Source organism: Olea europaea, chromosome 16 (assembly GCF_002742605.1).
Source record: "Olea europaea var. sylvestris chromosome 16, O_europaea_v1, whole genome shotgun sequence".
NCBI lineage: Eukaryota > Viridiplantae > Streptophyta > Magnoliopsida > Lamiales > Oleaceae > Olea > Olea europaea.
The window spans coordinates 18,241,895-18,251,693 of record NC_036252.1 but is presented as its reverse complement, the minus strand read 5'-3'; the positions used below and the strand labels follow the sequence as shown (position 1 = coordinate 18,251,693).

Here is a 9,799-nt window from a genome sequence, read left to right as displayed (position 1 = left end):
AACTTAAATTTGGTTAAAAGCATGCAAGCATGTTCTACAAATTCATATTGACGCAATGAAGGTGTCTTCATAGGCCCACAAACATCAGTATGCACAAGTTGAAGTTTTTGTGCTGCTCTCCATGCACCTTCAGTTGGAAATTATTCTCTGTGTATTTTGCCAAAATTAAAATTTTCACATACTCCTCCCAGGTCTTGAATTTTAGGCAAATCTCTTACCATACCATGTGAATGTAGGTAGACTAAGGATTTATAGTTAAAATGTCCATATCTTTTGTGCCCCAAATTTGACTCATCAAAGTTAACTTTTGAAGCATTTGCAATGACACTTTGCCAATAAATACTGAAACTTTTGTTTTTCATAGGCACACCTGCTATTTCGACATTATGTGAATCATATATTTTGCACAAATGATCTTTAAATTGCAATGAATAACCATTTTGAACCATTTGACCCACACTCAATAAATTTGAACTTAAACCAGGTACAAGTAAAACGTTATCAATGTACCTTGTTCCTTTCTTTGTTTGGACATCAATGGTTCCCATTCCTTTTGCTGAAACGGCATCTCCATTTCTCATTCTGATTGTTGCTTTACAATCAGGATTGAAGTTGCAAAAGATCTCCTTCTTGCTTGTCATATGTTTTGTACAAGCACTATAAATGAACCATGAATCATTTTCCACCATATCTGACATATGAAATGCAAGAAGCAAGTGATCATCTTCTCTTTTTTTTCATGAGCAAGTGAAGCTTGCTGGTTTTGAGGTCTTGATTGATGTTGTACTGAGGCCTGATTTTGGAGTTTGTCTCTACAAAACTTCTCCACATGACCAAATTTTTTACACCATCTACATTGCTTAGACGTTCAGCAATTTTTTTCCAAATGGTTTATTTTGTTACAAACACCACAAGGAGGATATGTATCACTTCTTTCTTTGCCCATTCCTTGTTTGCTATACCTGCCTTCTCTCCTCTTTTTTCCATCATATTGTTTTTTTTTTTTTTACTATTTTCCCTTGAGTATTGTTGCTTATGTTTTGCAGTGAAAGCTCCTTCAACTGAATTTTCTATCCTTACTGCTTGTCTTTGTTTATAAGCTAATAGAGCACCAGTAAGCTCAGTTAATGAGAGACTTGACAGGTCATTTGTGTGCTCTATTGGTATTGTTACAGCATCAAATCTTTTAGGCAATGTGATTAGCACCTTTTGAACCACTCTTTTATCAGAGACTTTCTCTCCATTTAGCTTGAATTGATTAACAATATCCACAACTCTTGTAGTGTAGTCTTATATTTTTTCAGCTTCTTTCATTCTAAGATTTTCAAAATCTCTACTCAAGGCTTGTAACCTTACAGGCCTTACCTTTTCAAAGCCTTTGAACTCTTCTTCAAGCTTCCCCCAAGCTTCTTTGGCTATAGACACAGCAACTATTCTGGGAAAAATTTCTTCGAACACAGTTGTATACAAGAATGAAAGTGCTTGCATATTTTTCATGGATTGATCCTTTTGTTGCTTCAGCTGTGCCACTGTATAGTTTGCATCAGATTTAGGTGATTCATACCCTTGCTTAGTCACTTCCCACAGATCATGTGCCATCAGGAAAGCTTTCATTTTGACAGACCAAAAATCGTAATTTTCTCCAGCAAACACTACTGGTAGTGGAAGTGAAGAAGAAGATCTTGTTTCTACCATCTATATCTTCTCTCACAACCTTTAAGATCAATGGTAGCTCTAATACCAAAAAAGTCAGAATATAGACATGGTCCATGCAGCCTATATTACATTGCATTGTAGATGGAAAAGATCGACTAAACTAGGAGTTTTAAATAAAAGCTCCATCCCCTTCAATTTGCATGACTTATTCAAATAAAATTCTAAGGATAAAAAATAAAATAAAAATTCATTCTTTTTCGTCCTATCTAGGATTGGGTATGCATTTTATTTTATGTTTCATTGAACTCCATGAAGTAAAGATGGGAGTCATGATGTTGATATATTGTTTTGCTTGTAAGTGTGGTGACATAGTCGTGCATTGGTTACATAATTTTGTACACACACCAAAAATACTAACCAAACATACTAGGACACTTCACTAATTATTTTGTAACTAATTATTTTGTAACTCACTGCACCTCACAATTAGTTTTTCACTCATAGCACTTCCTACTCATTTTCTCTCTTACACAAACTTATATATATCACGCCTCTCCACACACTTCTCATTCTTCTTCTCACACTTTTTTCCACTCATATAGTAGGCAACAACCATACATCTAGATAGAATATGAAGTCAGCGACTCATCCCTTCTACATAATTCCAGAATGTCGGTGGAGGTGAATTCAGCCATATTCTAGGCAATTCTTCAATTGGCAGAGGAGATGATTTTTGTACAGATTCTAGATTATACTCTTAAGCTGGCAGCTTCTAGAAGATTCTAGAAAGTCGATGATGTTTTCTTTAAAAGATAAAACGGTGTGTGATGTCATAAATTTACTATGTGCTTTTGGATTCTTCCTGGCTTTTGCTTTCCTCAGAATTCAGCAAATAAATGAAAGAGTTTATTTCCCTAATTGGTATATTAGTGGTAAAAATATTCTCAGGAGTAGTGGAGGTGTGGTAGGACTGAATTTTCTCAAATGGATGCCTCAAGCATTGAAAATGAATGAGGACGAGATTATTAGCCATGATGGGCTTGATTCTGCTGTATTCCTACGAATTTTTACTCTAGGGTACTGGCAAATTTTCAATTTCAAACTTTATTAGTTTTTTTATTTACTATGGACATTTCTGACTCAAGTACAATTTATCTTGAAGATCATTTTGTAGTGCTCTCTGAAATCACTCTATTAGGTTAACTTTGCCATTTTTTTCTGTTCTGATAGCTTGAAAGTATTTGGACCGATAGCCATTGTGGAAATCTTGGTTCTTATTCCAGTGAATGTATCTGGTGGAGCTTTACACTGTGGGCGTCTTGACCTTGATATGCTATCGATATCAAACATTCGTCCTGAATCTTACAAGTAAGTTTAATGTCCTTTCACTATGGAAAATGTGATTTATTTGTATCTTATATAAGTTTAATGTCCTTTCACTATGGAAAATGTGATTTATTTATATCTTATATGAATTGATGAGGGGAATGAAAATAATGGAAAAGGAAATTTTTATAGATATAGCAACCGAGAAATAAGTTGCGACCTATAAAATTTGTGATTTGTGACCATGATATCTGTAATTGTGACTAGTAAGCCACTGTCATGACCATAAAGTGTATAATACCATGACCTTAATAATAATTAGTTATTTAATTAATAAAATCTGATTAAGACCTGATTTTTGAAATTATAAAACTGTTTTCTTAAATTTGAAATTATATTGCAACCAACTCATATTTGTATGGTTCCCAGAAAGAAAAGGCTTGGATTCCAAAATTAGAGTATAAAATTGATAAGTAGAGTGGCATGGATCTATGTGTACATCATCTTGGATGATTAAGAATACAAAATTTTGGAAATAATATCTTTTTAGCATTTTCACTATAGCCCCTTTTGTTTTAACAAGTCTCTTCTTAATGTCTTCCATCAAGTTTTGTACCTAAAAGAAGAGCTGTTATGGTTGAATATCAGGTTGTTCATCCATATATCGATGGAGTACTTGTTTACTTTCTGGACTTTCTATATGCTTTACAAGGAATATGAAAGAGTTACATCAATGCGGTTAAAATTTTTGGCTTCTCAAGGCAAGAGTCCCAAGCAATTCATTGTTAGTTAAATTTACATTGCTATTTGATATCAAGTATTAGTAGGGCTGGGAAAATCTGCCTTGAGTCCCAAGCAATTCATTGTTAGTTAAATTTACATTGCTATTTGATATCAAGTATTAGTAGGGCTGGGAAAATCTCCAGAACCGAACCTAAACCGAATCCAACGGTTCTTGTCAAATTAAATACCTAAACGAATATTTAAATTGAGAACTGATGGGTACGGTTCGATTCTCGGTTATAGACTAAGAACCAAAAAATCGAATCTTTCTAATTTTTTTTAATATTGAATAAATCAAATTATTTTAATTTTAATTTTTTCTAAACAAATTAACAATTTCTAGATCCAAATTTTTGGCCCAATAATTTGTTTCATTTATAATTTTTTAATTTTTTGTACAATTACCCATTTTATTATTTCATTTCTTAGTCCAACAAGATGCAACCCACTAAATAACTCTAAACATCTACACTAAAGTGCATAACGTTGTCTCGACTCTCGTACTCACTTTCGCAGCCTCCTTGACATTCCAAAATTTATATAATCATTGGTCGACGCTGTGACCTCCAATCGAAGCTGTGACCTCCGCCGACCGAAGTTTTGACTGTAACGATCATTCGAACAAGGTAATCTACTAGTCTCTGACATTCCAAAAGTATTGAATGTGTCATTAGTGGTATTTAAATAATGTTGTTATAAATGCTAAAAAATTTAATTATAATATGGAACCGAACAGAACCGAACCCGAACGGCTCCATAATTATATTTGGACCCGACGATTCCATTTACTAGATACACAAAAATTTTGGTTCAGTTCGGTTCTCTTTAGAACTGAACCGAACGGACCTACGCCTACCTCTAAGTATTAGTGAGGACAGTTTCCTACATTTAGTTAATGGAATATGACTATGTGATTTTTCATTTCAAGGTACATTATAATTTCATCGAATGGCTATCGATATCTATACCAAAATTTCAATTAAAAGTACAGTCAAGTGAAGAAAAAAAAGTGGGGTTGTCCGTATTGACAAAATTTACTATTTTCAAAGGTTAGGGGGACCAAAAAAAAAAATTTAAATAGTTTGATAGGTCCACTACTTTGTTCAAAGGTCAGTTCAACTACCCATAATATAGCCAACCAAAAGCTTTTAAAGCTTAAATTACTTTTTCTATTTCAATATTTATAGAGGTTATTATCGATAAGAAATTTAAACGATAACTATATTTGTTGACTCAAAAAAAATTGCCAACAAATTACCAAACTCGTACCCTCCATGTAACACACACATATTGAACACCACCCCGTTGGTAAGAAAAGGTCATCGTTCGAGAAAAAAAGGTCCGATGTCTACTTGCACTCTGACGGTCAAGCCAACAGGTGAACAAGAGAAAATATGAATACAAGAGAAGGAGAAGGAGAGGAAATTTGACAAGGTTAGAATACCTACCTTATAATTAAACAACTCATAAGTAATTAAAATAGTTTGAATCACCTAAATGCTAATCCTATTGACACTTAAGATATACAATAACACTTAGTTATCTATCAATCAACACATCATTGTTTTGGCTTCCACAATTTCTTATCATGTAGCATAAGTATAAACCATCATGAATTCCATCATCATCCCATATAAGTGGCCACAATCACCACAAAATTTTGATAACACTAATAACCATTTAACTTCCAAAGATAATTAAAATTCCTCGTTGATAGTCACCAATTAATCAAATAATATCATTCCTTTTTATTAACTTTGCAAACTAGAACTAGAGATTTTTCGATGTATATATTAAAAATTCATGTAATTCTACATATTAATTAATACTTAAGTGGTTGTACCATCTATCACTTCGAATGCCTGTAAGTAATTAGCCTACAAAGCCATCAAAACTTTCACTTTTAAATTAACAATCTATTCAACTCTTAATAGGTTACATTCACCACCATTCCAACCCAACAACTAACCACAATTTTAACCAATAGATCATGGCAACTAACATACTTATGTAATATTTATTTTCGAATCTGTTAAAAAATTCTTCTACCATTTTAGGTTCCAAACATTCTAGTAGCAAAAGCTTGAAAGCTTGTGATTTCTGCCATCATGACATGTGACCATACACACTACGATACATGATATGCCAATGCATGAACTATGAAGACCTTTAAAACTTTATAAACCATGCTTTGATACCAATTTGTCACGACCCATCCCGAATCACCCTATGGACCCGAAATGTGACGTGCACCGATGCAGATGCTCACTAGATGTTAGATTCAACACAAGGGTTGACTATGAGTTACTACTAAAATGTACCATCTGATTGAAATGTGTAATTCGCCCCTTGGACTAAGAACTTTCGCCATAGGCCATTGGCCTCCTCCATGAATGAAAGCTGACCTCAAGAATCAACTCTAGAATATGGCCCAGGGACCTTTATGAGCTATATATACACGGTCAAGATCAATGCCTGGTCAAGACCCCTCTGTGTAGTATAAAACACGACCAAGGCCCCTCTATGAATTAGAAGAAGTACATAATCATGGGCATTTTTCTAGTTGATCTCAATATCACGTCACATTCTAGTTCATAAGTAATCCACGTACAACCTTAATGATTTCACGTATATCATAATGAAAGAACCTTTCATAATAATCATGTAATTGTAGAAGAAATTTACATAATTGCATATAATGTATTATTATAATTAATATATTAGTTTTTTAAAAATATTTAAATTTTTCCACTCACTTAATATTTATGCAAAATCAACTCGATTGGTAAGCTGTTTAGATATCTGTGTCGCCGCATGAAATATGATATAATTTTTAGATTAACAATTAATTATTTTAAGTAATCCAATACTTAGATAGGTGATATCAAAACTTAATCTTTTCACGTTTAAACAATTTCTAAAGTTCCTTTAATCACTTAAACTAGTATTTCTTTCATTTAACTTAATTACATAGCTTATTATACTTATTCAATAGTTCCCTTTCAATAAAATTGAATTTAAACTAACAATTAGACAACCCTAAAATTTAACATAACTTTCCAATAAATAACTTTTTATTTACCTTCGAATTTTAAGAATTCAAGCCTAATAGTAGAGGTGCTTATATTCTAACAATCTAGGCAAACTTTACTATTTTTTTTTTTCTTCTTCTTCCTCTCATTTTTTTTTTGCCTCCTCTTTTCTCTCTTTTCTCTCCCTACTTTTGTTTCTCTCGGTGTGTTTTGTGTGTGTAGGAAATGGATATATAATGAAATGAGTTTGGTAAATTTTGGTCCATTCCATCACCTAGTAATTAATGCTTAATATTTTATTATATTTTTCAAATCTTTATATTTTTGACAAATCTTTGGTGATTTTTCTTTAGATTAGTTAAAGTACTACAAAATTACTTTGACACTGACTAGTCGAACCTTTAACTTTGAATGACTTTGACTATGATGAATGGAGTGTAACATATAAAATTTAATTGAGGATATAAAAATGAGATGAGTTTAACAAAGTTTTTTGATATTATTTGAACTAATTATATATTCAGATGTATGTTTGAATCTCATGGGCAGACTATTGCACTCTCGTCGAGATAAAATTTGTTAGGAGATTCATCGATTATGAGATTCATCGACGACATGTATGTATAATGAAATGGTATACAAAAAGTGAACTGCTTTAGAAATGAAAGTCCTATCATCGAGTGTGTGAAAGTACAAAACTTGGGAGTGTTGATTTGTGTTTAAACTCCAATGTTCGGTATGATTTTATTATGGCAATTGAAAAATATAATGACTATAACGGATCTGCTCAGTGTCAAGAAGCTAATATTTGATCTGTGTAGTAGTTTTGAAATGAAAAGACATGCATATTCAGTTCCTTGTCGACATGCTTTTCTCAAATTTGCAGTTCATTATAAAACTAATGTCCACATTCTTCAGGTTTTTGTTAGCAATGTGCCACGTGTTCCTGGGCGCTCAATATCAGATAGTATCGAGAACTTCTTTAATAGAAACTATCCAGACCACTATCTTTGTCATCGGGTAACTTTTTGTTCCACACAAAATAATTATTTTGATAAAGATAACATACACAGAACTCAGTTTCTCAACTCTAGGTAGACCTTTTCCTTGAAATTAAATTCATATTTACTTGATTACTTCCACATTTTCTTGACATGTAATTGCAATCTTTTTCTATGTTAACTGCCTTGTCTTTACCAGGCCGTGTACAATGTAAATAAGTTTGCCAAACTTAACAGAAAAAGAGACTGGCTTCAAAATTTGCTGGAATACAACCAACTCAAGTTAAAGAGACATCCAGAGGAGAGGCCAGCTAGCAAGGTAGTACTTTTTGTGTTAAAATAATTTGAAGTGATATTTGAAGACATTAATTAAAAAAGCATGTACAATAATATTACCTGGTTAACAGTACAATATCTCATTTTTGAATAGTAATATGTGTTTCATTCAGAAAGATTTAATTGGACTATGGGGTAGGAGAGTTGATTTCATTGACTTCTACCAAGAACAAATTAAGGAGCTTGATAAAAAAGTGAGTCGTTCTTTCTACTTTTATTTAAGATCAAGTTACTACCATTCACTTTGAATTCTCCATTTATAGTCTTTCCTTCTCCAACCTCTTTGTACTCAACTTCGATTAATTAAGCTCGATTTCTTATTGAACTGGCAATTGCATTTATTTTCTTTCTTATAAAATCACTCTTCCTTTGCTTCTGAGTTGACCATGGAACGCCAAAGAATTCTAGAAGACCCTAAGGCTATCACTACTACGGCCTTTGTGTCATTCAATTCTAGATGGGGGGGCAGCTGTTTGTGCACAAATACAACAGATAGAGAATCCCACTCAGTGGTTAACAAATTGGGCTCCTGAACCCCGAGATTTATACTGGAAGAATCTGTCAATACCATTTGTTTCTCTTAGTATACGGAAACTTTTCATATCAATATTGGAGTTTGTGTTGGTCTTCTTTTACATGATCCCGGTTGCCTTTGTACAGTTATTGGCAGATCTAGAAGTGTTGGAAAAGGTTGCTCCTTCCCTTAGGCTGCTGAACAAATGGTATGCTACAGATAACTGAAATTTAATTTGAGCTAATTCCCTTTTGGTTTAACAGTCACTCTAATACGCCATATTTCTCAATGATGCATGACAATTTATAGTTTTGCGTTTTGTCATTTCCTTGATTATTATTTTCCTCAATTCAGAATCACCTTTTAATGTGTCTTATGTATCCAATTGTCTGCTATAAGGGTACATGCTCTTGTAAGTGTTATGCCCTAGATCCAATCGATTTAGGTTGTAAACGCTTTTAATATATTTAATGCATTTGATTTTGGCGAGATCTATTATTTATTTAAATTAATTTTGTAATAAATAATATTAAATAATAGAATCCGAAGACCCAATTTTTAGGTAATCTGTTAATCACAAGGAGTTGTGATTGTGAGATACAAATTACATATAATTGGATCTTGAATAAACTATGGTCGTAAGTAATAACGAGATACGGATATCGTTAATACAGTTAGACCATCACGTGTGATATTTCTTACTTATGAAGTAAGTAGCTGATCTCACGAGCTAAAGTGTGGTGACACTTAAATGAACATGTGGATGTTTTGTTATAGAACAAAACATTGGAGACCCGCTAAGAGATTCCACATGGATAACTATCTGAGTGTCAGTGGCTAATCTCTAACGTTCGGTAGTGGGATTGATCCTTTGACTTGAGGTCGTCATAGTACCCTATATGAGGACAGTCATACTTTGGCGGTGTTGGATGTTGCTTTGAAAGGGCCGCTAATACGACATCGTTCGGGTACGTCAAGAATCATATGAAGGTTGTGATTGATCAATAAAGGATTCGTCACTCTTAGATAGTAGGAGATGATCTGCGTTTCATTCAATTAAGTCGATGATGAAATCCTTGGCCAAGGTGTACTCATAAGTCGAAAAGGAGTTTTCGATTTATATTGACTTAATAGTGGAATGAAAGATATGA

At 33.1% G+C, this 9,799-nt stretch overlaps 1 pseudogene; it reads left to right on the top strand.

The window, feature by feature from the left end:
- The first annotated feature begins 2,452 nt into the window (after window positions 1-2,452).
- Window positions 2,453-9,799, top strand: part of LOC111412719 — a 24,050-nt pseudogene continuing 16,703 nt past the window's right edge.